The following is a 12525-nucleotide window of genomic DNA, read 5'->3' as shown; positions in this document are numbered from 1 at the left end:
AAAAATTATGATAAACACCATTTTTAAGGAAGAAATTCAACCCCGAATCTCATTCTGGTGTCCGTTTTTACATTTGGGTGGAAAAAAAAATTTCACCTCCTGGGCACAAAAATCCCTGACTCCGGCATCAGGAATTTTCTTCCCCGGACACCAAAAAATTCTTGATTTTTAAAAGCTATGAAAAACATCATTTTTAAGAATGAAATTCAAGCCCAAATTTCATTCTGGTGTGCGTTTTTACATTTCGGTGGAAAATAATTTCACCTCCTGGGCACAAAAGTCCCTGACTCCGGCATCAGGAATTTTCTTCCCAACAAAATCTTGATTTTTAAAAATTATGAAAAACACCATTTTTAAGGACAAAATTCAACCCTGAATCTATTCGGGTGTCTGTTTTTACATTTGAGTCAAAAAAAAAAAATTCACCTCCTGGGCACAAAAATCCCTGACTCCGGCATCAGGAATTATCTTCCCTGGACACCAAAAAAATCTTGATTTTTAAAAACTATGAAAAACACCATTTTGAAGGACGAAATACAACCGCAAATCTAATTCTGGCATCCGTTTTTACATTTGGGTCAAAAAAAATATTCACCTCCTGGGCACAAAAATCCCTGACCCTGGTATCAGGAATTTTCTTCCCCAGACACCAAAAAAATCTTGATTTTTATAAACTATGAAAAACACCATTTTGAAGGACGAAATTCAACCCCGAATCTCATTCTGGTGTCTATTTATACATTTGGGTTGAAAAAAAATTTCACCTCCTGGGCACAAAAATCGCCGGGACTTAAAAACCTGGTTTTTTGAATTGTCTGGCCTGGACTTTGGGATTTTAAATTAAATTAAATAAAATTAAAAAAATTTGAAATTTGAAATTTGATATTTGAAATAATTTGAAATAATTTGAAATAATTTGAAATAATTTGAAATAATTTGAAATTTGAAATTTGAAATTTGAAATTTGAAATTTGAAATTTGAAATTTGAAATTTGAAATTTGAAATTTGAAATTTGAAATTTGAAATTTGCCTTGCCTTGCCTTGCTTTGCCTTGCCTTGCCTTGCCTTCGGCATTAGGAATTTTCTTCCCCGGACACCAAAAAATTCTTGATTTTTAAAAGCTATGAAAAACATCATTTTTAAGAATGAAATTCAAGCCCGAATTTCATTCTGGTGTGCGTTTTTACATTTCATTGGAAAATAATTTCACCTCCTGGGCACAAAAGTCCCTGACTCCGGCATCAGGAATTTTCTTCCCCGGACACCAAAAAAATCTTGATTTTTAAAAGCTATGAAAAACACCATTTTTAAGCAGGAAATTCAACCCCGAATCTCATTCCGTTGTCCGTTTATAGATTTGGGTGGAAAAAAAATTTTCACCTCCTGGGCACAAAAATCCCTGACTCCGGCATCAGGCATTTTCTTCCCAACAAAATCTTGATTTTTAAAAATTATGAAAAACACCATTTTTAAGGACGAAATTCAACCCTGAATCTATTCGGGTGTCCGTTTTTACATTTGAGTCAAAAAAAATTTTTCACCTCCTGGGCACAAAAATCCCTGACTCCGGCATCAGGAATTTTCTTCCCCGGACACCAAAAAAATCTTCATTTTTAAAAACTATGAAAAACACCATTTTTAAGAATGAAATTCAACCCCGAATCTCATTCTAGTGTGCGTTTTTACATTTTAAATTAAATTAAATAAAATTAAAGAAATTTGAAATTTGAAATTTGAAATTTGAAATAATTTGAAATTTGAAATTTGAAATAATTTGAAATAATTTGAAATAATTTGAAATTTGAAATTTGAAATTTGAAATTTGAAATTTGAAATTTGAAATTTGAAATTTGAAATTTGAAATTTGAAATTTGAAATTTGAAATTTGCCTTGCCTTGCCTTGCCTTGCCTTCGGCATTAGGAATTTTCTTCCCCATACACCAAAAAATTCTTAATTTTTAAAAGCTATGAAAAACACCATTTTTAAGAATGAAATTCAACCCCGAATCTCATTCTAGTGTGCGTTTTTACATTTGGGTGGAAAAAAAAATTTCACCTCCTGGGCACAAAAATCCCTGACTCCGGCATCAGTCATTTTCTTCCCAACAAAATCTTGATTTTTAAAAATTATGAAAAACACCATTTTTAAGGACAAAATTCAACCCTGAATCTATTCGGGTGTCCGTTTTTACATTTGAGTCAAAAAAAAAATTCACCTCCTGGGCCCAAAAATCCCTGACTCCGGCATCAGGAATTATCTTCCCTGGACACCAAAAAAATCTTGATTTTTAAAAACTATGAAAAACACCATTTTGAAGGACGAAATTCAACCCCAAATCTAATTCTGGCATCCGTTTTTACATTTGGGTCAAAAAAAGTATTCACCTCCTGGGCACAAAAATCCCTGACCCTGGCATCAGGAATTTTCTTCCCCGGACACCAAAAAAATCTTGATTTTTATAAACTATGAAAAACACCATTTTTAAGGAACAAATTCAACCCCAAATCTCATTCTGGTGTCCGTTTTTACATTTGGGTGGAAAAAAAATTTCACCTCCTGGGCACAAAAATCCCTGACTCCGGCATCAGGAATTTTCTTCCCCGGACACCAAAAAATTCTTAATTTTTAAAAGCTATGAAAAACACCATTTTGAAGAATGAAATTCAAGCCCGAATCTCATTCTAGTGTGCGTTTTTACATTTGGGTGGAAAAAAATTTCACCACCTTTGAAATTATTTCAAATTATTTCAAATTTCAAATTTCAAATTATTTCAAATTTCAAATTTCAAATTTCAAATTTCTTTAATTTTATTTAATTTAATTTAAAATGTAAAAACGCACACTAGAATGAGATTCGGGGTTGAATTTCATTCTTAAAAATGGTGTTTTTCATAGTTTTTAAAAATGAAGATTTTTTTGGTGTCCGGGGAAGAAAATTCCTGATGCCGGAGTCAGGGATTTTTGTGCCCAGGAGGTGAAAATTTTTTTTTGACTCAAATGTAAAAACGGACACCCGAATCGATTCAGGGTTGAATTTCATCCTTAAAAATGGTGTTTTTCATAATTGTTAAAAATCAAGATTTTGTTGGGAAGAAAATGCCTGATGCCGGAGTCAGGGATTTTTGTGCCCAGGAGGTGAAAAAATTTTTTCCACCCAAATCTATAAACGGACAACGGAATGAGATTCGGGGTTGAATTTCCTGCTTAAAAATGGTGTTTTACATAGCTTTTAAAAATCAAGATTTTTTTGGTGTCCGGGGAAGAAAATTCCTGATGCCGGAGTCAGGGACTTTTGTGCCCAGGAGCTGAAATTATTTTCCAACGAAATGTAAAAACGCACACCAGAATGAAATTCGGGCTTGAATTTCATTCTTAAAAATGATGTTTTTCATAGCTTTTAAAAATCAAGAATTTTTTGGTGTCCGGGGAAGAAAATTCCTGATGCCGGAGTCAGGGATTTTTGTGCCCAGGAGGTGAAATTTTTTTTCCACCCAAATGTAAAAACAGACACCAGAATGAGATTCGGGGTTGAATTTGCTCCTTAAAAATGGTGTTTTTCATAGTTTATAAAAATCAAGATTTTTTTGGTGTCCGGGGAAGAAAATTCCTGATACCAGGGTCAGGGATTTTTGTGCCCAGGAGGTGAATATTTTTTTTGACCCAAATGTAAAAACGGATGCCAGAATTAGATTTGCGGTTGAATTTCGTCCTTCAAAATGGTGTTTTTTATAGTTTTTAAAAATCAAGATTTTTTTGGTGTCCAGGGAAGATAATTCCTGATGCCGGAGTCAGGGATTTTTGGGCCCAGGAGGTGAATTTTTTTTTTTGACTCAAATGTAAAAACAGACACCCGAATAGATTCAGGGTTGAATTTTGTCCTTAAAAATGGTGTTTTTCATAATTTTTAAAAATCAAGATTTTGTTGGGAAGAAAATGCCTGATGCCGGAGTCAGGGATTTTTGTGCCCAGGAGGTGAAATTTTTTTTCCCACCCAAATGTAAAAATGGATACCAGAATGAGATTCGGGGTTGAATTTCTTCCTTAAAAATGGTGTTTATCATAATTTTTAAAAATCAATATTTTGTTGTGAAGAAAATTCCTGATGCCGGAGTAAGGGATTTTTGTGCCCAGGAGGTTAATTTTTTTTCCACCCAAATGTAAAAACGCACACTAGAATGAGATTCGGGGTTGAATTTCATTCTTCAAAATGGTGTTTTTCATAGCTTTTAAAAATTAAGAATTTTTTGGTGTCCGGGGAAGAAAATTCCTAATGCCGAAGGCAAGGCAAGGCAAGGCAAAGCAAGGCAAGGCAAGGCAAATTTCAAATTTCAAATTTCAAATTTCAAATTTCAAATTTCAAATTTCAAATTTCAAATTTCAAATTTCAAATTTCAAATTTCAAATTATTTCAATTTATTTCAAATTATTTCAAATTATTTCAAATTATTTCAAATATCAAATTTCAAATTTCAAATTTCAAATTTTTTTAATTTTATTTAATTTAATTTAAAATCCCAAAGTCTAGGCCAGACAATTCAAAAAACCAGGTTTTTAAGTCCCGGCGATTTTTGTTCCCAGGAGGTGAATTTTTTTTTCAACCCAAATGTATAAATAGACACCAGAATGAGATTCGGGGTTGAATTTCGTCCTTCAAAATGGTGTTTTTCATAGATTTTTAATTCAAGATTTTTTTGGTGTGTGGGGAAGAAAATTCCTGATGCCGGAGTCAGGGACTTTTGTGCCCAGGAGGTGAAATTATTTTCCACCGAAATGTAAAAACGCACACCAGAATGAAATTCGGGCTTGAATTTCATTCTTAAAAATGATGTTTTTCATAGCTTTTAAAAATCAAGATATTTTTGTTGTCCGGGGAAGAAAATTCCTGATGCCGGAGTCAGGGATTTTTGTGCCCAGGAGGTGAATTTTTTTTTCCACCCAAATGTAAAAACAGACACCAGAATGAGATTCGGGGTTGAATTTCGTCCTTCAAAATGGTGTTTTTCATAGTTTTTAAAAATCAAGATTTTTTTGGTGTCCAGGGAAGATAATTCCTGATGCCGGAGTCAGGGATTTTTGGGCCCAGGAGGTGAATTTTTTTTTTTGACTCAAATGCAAAAACAGACACCCGAATAGATTCAGGGTTGAATTTTGTCCTTAAAAATGGTGTTTTTCATAATTTTTAAAAATCAAGATTTTGTTGGGAAGAAAATGACTGATGCCGGAGTCAGGGATTTTTGTGCCCAGGAGGTGAAATTTTTTTTTCCACCCAAATGTAAAAATGGATACCAGAATGAGATTCGGGGTTGAATTTCTTCCTTAAAAATGGTGTTTATCACAATTTTTAAAAATCAAGATTTTGTTGGGAAGAAAATTCCTGATGCCGGAGTAAGGGATTTTTGTGCCCAGGAGGTTAAATTTTTTTCCACCCAAATGTAAAAACGCACACTAGAATGAGATTCGGGGTTGAATTTCATTCTTCAAAATGGTGTTTTTCATAGCTTTTAAAAATTAAGAATTTTTTGGTGTCCGGGGAAGAAAATTCCTAATGCCGAAGGCAAGGCAAGGCAAGGCAAAGCAAGGCAAGGCAAGGCAAATTTCAAATTTCAAATTTCAAATTTCAAATTTCAAATTTCAAATTTCAAATTTCAAATTTCAAATTTCAAATTTCAAATTTCAAATTTCAAATTTCAAATTTCAAATTATTTCAAATTATTTCAAATTATTTCAAATTATTTCAAATTATTTCAAATTATTTCAAATATCAAATTTCAAATTTCAAATTTCAAATTTTTTTAATTTTATTTAATTTAATTTAAAATCCCAAAGTCTAGGCCAGACAATTCAAAAAACCAGGTTTTTAAGTCCCGGCGATTTTTGTGCCCATGAGGTGAAATTTTTTTTCAACCCAAATGTATGAATAGACACCAGAATGAGATTCGGGGTTGAATTTCGTCCTTCAAAATGGTGTTTTTCATAGATTTTTAATTCAAAATTTTTTTGGTGTGTGGGGAAGAAAATTCCTGATGCCGGAGTCAGGGACTTTTGTGCCCAGGAGGTGAAATTATTTTCCACCGAAATGTAAAAACGCACACCAGAATGAAATTCGGGCTTGAATTTCATTCTTAAAAATGATGTTTTTCATAGCTTTTAAAAATCAAGAATTTTTTGGTGTTCGGGGAAGAAAATTCCTGATGCCGGAGTCAGGGATTTTTGTGCCCAGGAGGTGAAATTTTTTTTTCCACCCAAATGTAAAAACGGACACCAGAATGAGATTCGGGGTTGAATTTCTTCCTTAAAAATGGTGTTTATCATAATTTTTAAAAATCAAGATTTTGTTGGGAAGAAAATTCCTGATGCCGGAGTAAGGGATTTTTGTGCCCAGGAGGTGAAATTTTTTTCCACCCAAATGTAAAAACGCACACTAGAATGAGATTGGGGGTTGAATTTCATTCTTCAAAATGGTGTTTTTCATAGCTTTTAAAAATTAAGAATTTTTTGGTGTCCAGGGAAGAAAATTCCTAATGCCGAAGGCAAGGCAAGGCAAGGCAAAGCAAGGCAAGGCAAGGCAAATTTCAAATTTCAAATTTCAAATTTCAAATTTCAAATTTCAAATTTCAAATTTCAAATTTCAAATTTCAAATTTCAAATTTCAAATTTCAGATTTCAAATTTCAAATTTCAAATTTCAAATTTCAAATTTCAAATTTCAAATTTCAAATTTCAAATTTCAAATTTCAAATTCAAATTATTTCAAATTTCAAATTTCAAATTTCAAATTTCTTTAATTGTATTTAATTTAATTTAAAATCCCTCAGTCCTGGCCAGACAATTCAAACAACTAGGTTTTTAAGTCCCGGCGATTTTTGTGCCCAGGATGTTAAATTTTTTTTCAACCCAAATGTATAAATAGACACCAGAATGAGATTCGGGGTTGAATTTCGTCCTTCAAAATGGTGTTTTTCATAGATTTTAAATTCAAGATTTTTTTGGTGTGCGGGGAAGAAAATTCCTGATGCCGGAGTCAGGGATTTTTGTGCCCAGGAGGTGAATGTTTTTTTTTACTCAAATCCAAAAACGGACACCAGAATGAGATTCGGGGTTGAATTTCGTCCTTCAAAATGGTGTTTTTCATAGATTTTAAATTCACGATTTTTTTGGTGTCCGGGGAAGAAAATTCCTGATGCCGGAGTCAGGGACTTTTGTGCCCAGGAGGTGAAATTATTTTCCAACGAAATGTAAAAACGCACACCAGAATGAAATTTGGGCTTGAATTTCATTCTTAAAAATGATGTTTTTCATAGCTTTTAAAAATCAAGAATTTTTTGGTGTCCGGGGAAGAAAATTCCTGATGCCGGAGTCAGGGATTTTTGTGCCCAGGAGGTGAAAAAAAAATTCTGACTCAAATCTAAAAACGGACACCAGAATGTGCTTAAAAATGTCATTTTTCATAGCATTTAAAAATCAAGATTTTTTTGGTGTGCGGGGAAGAAAATTCCTGATGCCGAGGTCAGGGATTTTTGTGCCCAGGAGGTGAATGTTTTTTTTTACTCAAATCTAAAAACGGACACCAGAATGAGATTCAGGGTTGAATTTCATTCTCAAAAATGGTGTTTTTCATAGCTTTTAAAAATCAAGATTTTTTTGGTGTCCGGGGAAGATAATTCCTGATGCCAGGGTCAGGGATTTTTGTGCCCAGGAGGTGAATATTTTTTTTGACTCAAATGCAAAAACAGACACCCGAATAGATTCAGGGTTGAATTTTGTCCTTAAAAATGGTGTTTTTCATAATTTTTAAAAATCAAGATTTTGTTGGGAAGAAAATGACTGATGCCGGAGTCAGGGATTTTTGTGCCCAGGAGGTGAAATTTTTTTTTCCACCCAAATGTAAAAATGGATACCAGAATGAGATTCGGGGTTGAATTTCTTCCTTAAAAATGGTGTTTATCATAATTTTTAAAAATCAAGATTTTGTTGGGAAGAAAATTCCTGATGCCGGAGTAAGGGATTTTTGTGCCCAGGAGGTTAAATTTTTTTCCACCCAAATGTAAAAACGCACACTAGAATGAGATTCGGGGTTGAATTTCATTCTTCAAAATGGTGTTTTTCATAGCTTTTAAAAATTAAGAATTTTTTGGTGTCCGGGGAAGAAAATTCCTAATGCCGAAGGCAAGGCAAGGCAAGGCAAAGCAAGGCAAGGCAAGGCAAATTTCAAATTTCAAATTTCAAATTTCAAATTTCAAATTTCAAATTTCAAATTTCAAATTTCAAATTTCAAATTTCAAATTTCAAATTTCAAATTTCAAATTTCAAATTTCAAATTATTTGAAATTATTTCAAATTATTTCAAATTATTTCAAATTATTTCAAATTATTTCAAATATCAAATTTCAAATTTCAAATTTCAAATTTTTTTAATTTTATTTAATTTAATTTAAAATCCCAAAGTCTAGGCCAGACAATTCAAAAAACCAGGTTTTTAAGTCCCGGCGATTTTTGTGCCCAGGAGGTGAAATTTTTTTTCAACCCAAATGTATGAATAGACACCAGAATGAGATTCGGGGTTGAATTTCGTCCTTCAAAATGGTGTTTTTCATAGATTTTTAATTCAAAATTTTTTTGGTGTGTGGGGAAGAAAATTCCTGATGCCGGAGTCAGGGACTTTTGTGCCCAGGAGGTGAAATTATTTTCCACCGAAATGTAAAAACGCACACCAGAATGAAATTCGGGCTTGAATTTCATTCTTAAAAATGATGTTTTTCATAGCTTTTAAAAATCAAGAATTTTTTGGTGTTCGGGGAAGAAAATTCCTGATGCCGGAGTCAGGGATTTTTGTGCCCAGGAGGTGAAATTTTTTTTTCCACCCAAATGTAAAAACGGACACCAGAATGAGATTCGGGGTTGAATTTCTTCCTTAAAAATGGTGTTTATCATAATTTTTAAAAATCAAGATTTTGTTGGGAAGAAAATTCCTGATGCCGGAGTAAGGGATTTTTGTGCCCAGGAGGTGAAATTTTTTTCCACCCAAATGTAAAAACGCACACTAGAATGAGATTGGGGGTTGAATTTCATTCTTCAAAATGGTGTTTTTCATAGCTTTTAAAAATTAAGAATTTTTTGGTGTCCAGGGAAGAAAATTCCTAATGCCGAAGGCAAGGCAAGGCAAGGCAAAGCAAGGCAAGGCAAGGCAAATTTCAAATTTCAAATTTCAAATTTCAAATTTCAAATTTCAAATTTCAAATTTCAAATTTCAAATTTCAAATTTCAAATTTCAAATTTCAAATTTCAAATTTCAAATTTCAAATTTCAAATTTCAAATTTCAAATTTCAAATTTCAAATTTCAAATTTCAAATTTCAAATTTCAAATTTCAAATTATTTCAAATTTCAAATTTCAAATTTCTTTAATTGTATTTAATTTAATTTAAAATCCCTCAGTCCTGGCCAGACAATTCAAACAACTAGGTTTTTAAGTCCCGGCGATTTTTGTGCCCAGGATGTTAAATTTTTTTTCAACCCAAATGTATAAATAGACACCAGAATGAGATTCGGGGTTGAATTTCGTCCTTCAAAATGGTGTTTTTCATAGATTTTAAATTCAAGATTTTTTTGGTGTGCGGGGAAGAAAATTCCTGATGCCGGAGTCAGGGATTTTTGTGCCCAGGAGGTGAATGTTTTTTTTTACTCAAATCCAAAAACGGACACCAGAATGAGATTCGGGGTTGAATTTCGTCCTTCAAAATGGTGTTTTTCATAGATTTTAAATTCACGATTTTTTTGGTGTCCGGGGAAGAAAATTCCTGATGCCGGAGTCAGGGACTTTTGTGCCCAGGAGGTGAAATTATTTTCCAACGAAATGTAAAAACGCACACCAGAATGAAATTTGGGCTTGAATTTCATTCTTAAAAATGATGTTTTTCATAGCTTTTAAAAATCAAGAATTTTTTGGTGTCCGGGGAAGAAAATTCCTGATGCCGGAGTCAGGTATTTTTGTGCCCAGGAGGTGAAAAAAAAATTCTGACTCAAATCTAAAAACGGACACCAGAATGTGCTTAAAAATGTCATTTTTCATAGCATTTAAAAATCAAGATTTTTTTGGTGTGCGGGGAAGAAAATTCCTGATCAGGGATTTTTGTGCCCAAGAGGTGAAATTTTTTTCCCACCCAAATCTAAAAACGGACACCAGAATGAGATTCGGGGTTGAATTTCATTCTCAAAAATGGTGTTTTTCATTGCTTTTAAAAATCAAGATTTTTTTGGTGTCCGGGGAAGAAAATTCCTTATGCCAGGGTCAGGGATTTTTGTGCCCAGGAGGTGAAAATTTTTTTTCCACCCAAATCTATAAACGGACGCCGGAATGAGATTCGGGGTTGAATTTCCTGCTTAAAAATGGTGTTTTTCATAGCTTTTAAAAATCAAGATTTTTTTGGTGTCCGGGGAAGAAAATTCCTGATGCTGGAGTCAGGGACTTTTGTGCCCAGGAGGTGAAATTATTGTCCAACGAAATGTAAAAACGCACACCAGAATGAAATTCAGGCTTGAATTTCATTCTTAAAAATGATGTTTTTCATAGCTTTTAAAAATCAAGATATTTTTGGTGTCCGGGGAAGAAAATTCCTGATGCCAGGGTCAGAGATTTTTGTGCCCAGGAGGTGAATGTTTTTTTTTACTCAAATCCAAAAACGGACACCAGAATGAGATTCGGGGTTGAATTTCGTCCTTCAAAATGGTGTTTTTCATAGATTTTAAATTCAAGATTTTTTTGGTGTCCGGGGAAGAAAATTCCTGATGCCGGAGTCAGGGACTTTTGTGCCCAGGAGGTGAAATTATTTTCCAACGAAATGTAAAAACGCACACCAGAATGAAATTCGGGCTTGAATTTCATTCTTAAAAATGATGTTTTTCATAGCTTTTAAAAATCAAGAATTTTTTGGTGTCCGGGGAAGAAAATTCCTGATGCCAGAGTCAGGGATTTTTGTGCCCAGGAGGTGAAATTTTTTTTCCACCCAAATGTAAAAACGGACACCAGAATGAGATTCGGGGTTGAATTTGTTCCTTAAAAATGGTGTTTTTCATAGTTTTTAAAAATCAAGATTTTTTTGGTGTCCAGGGAAGATAATTCCTGATGCCGGAGTCAGGGATTTTTGGGCCCAGGAGGTGAATTTTTTTTTTTTTGACTCAAATGTAAAAACGGACACCCGAATAGATTCAGGGTTGAATTTTGTCCTTAAAAATGGTGTTTTTCATAATTTTTAAAAATCAAGATTTTGTTGGGAAGAAAATGACTGATGCCGGAGTCAGGGATTTTTGTGCCCAGGAGGTGAAATTTTTTTTTCCACCCAAATGTAAAAACGGACACCCGAATGAGATTCGGGGTTGAATTTGTTCCTTAAAAATGGTGTTTATCATAATTTTTAAAAATCAAGATTTTGTTGGGAAGAAAATTCCTGATGCCGGAGTAAGGGATTTTTGTGCCCAGGAGGTGAAATTTTTTTCCACCCAAATGTAAAAACGCACACTAGAATGAGATTCGGGGTTGAATTTCATTCTTCAAAATGGTGTTTTTCATAGCTTTTAAAAATTAAGAATTTTTTGGTGTATGGGGAAGAAAATTCCTAATGCTGAAGGCAAGGCAAGGCAAGGCAAGGCAAATTTCAAATTTCAAATTTCAAATTTCAAATTTCAAATTTCAAATTTCAAATTTCAAATTTCAAATTTCAAATTTCAAATTTCAAATTTCAAATTTCAAATTTCAAATTTCAAATTTCAAATTTCAAATTTCAAATTTCAAATTTCAAATTTCAAATTTCAAATTTCAAATTTCAAATTTCAAATTTCAAATTATTTCAAATTATTTCAAATTTCAAATTTCAAATTTCAAATTTCAAATTATTTCAAATTTCAAATTTCAAATTTCAAATTTCTTTAATTTTATTTAATTTAATTTAAAATCCCTCAGTCCTGGCCAGACAATTCAAACAACCAGGTTTTTAAGTCCCGGCGATTTTTGTGCCCAGGAGGTTAAATTTTTTTTCAACCCAAATGTATAAATAGACACCAGAATGAGATCCGGGGTTGAATTTCGTCCTTCAAAATGGTGTTTTTCATAGATTTTAAATTCAAGATTTTTTTGGTGTGCGGGGAAGAAAATTCCTGATGCCGGAGTCAGGGATTTTTGTGCCCAGGAGGTGAATGTTTTTTTTTACTCAAATCCAAAAACGGACATCAGAATGAGATTCAGGGTTGAATTTCGTCCTTCAAAATGGTGTTTTTCATAGATTTTAAATTCAAGATTTTTTTGGTGTCCGGGGAAGAAAATTCCTGATGCCAGGGTCAGGGATTTTTGTGCCGAGGAGGTGAATATTTTTTTTGACCCAAATGTAAAAACGGATGCCAGAATTAGATTTGGGGTTGAATTTCGTCCTTCAAAATGGTGTTTTTCATAGTTTTTAAAAATCAAGATTTTTTTGGTGTCCAGGGAAGATAATTCCTCATGCCGGAGTCAGGGATTTTTGGGCCCAGGAGGTG

The sequence above is a fragment of the Vipera ursinii genome, assembly GCF_947247035.1.
Source record: "Vipera ursinii genome assembly, chromosome: 2".
NCBI classification, from domain to species: domain Eukaryota; kingdom Metazoa; phylum Chordata; class Lepidosauria; order Squamata; family Viperidae; genus Vipera; species Vipera ursinii.
This window is presented reverse-complemented; position numbering follows the sequence as displayed.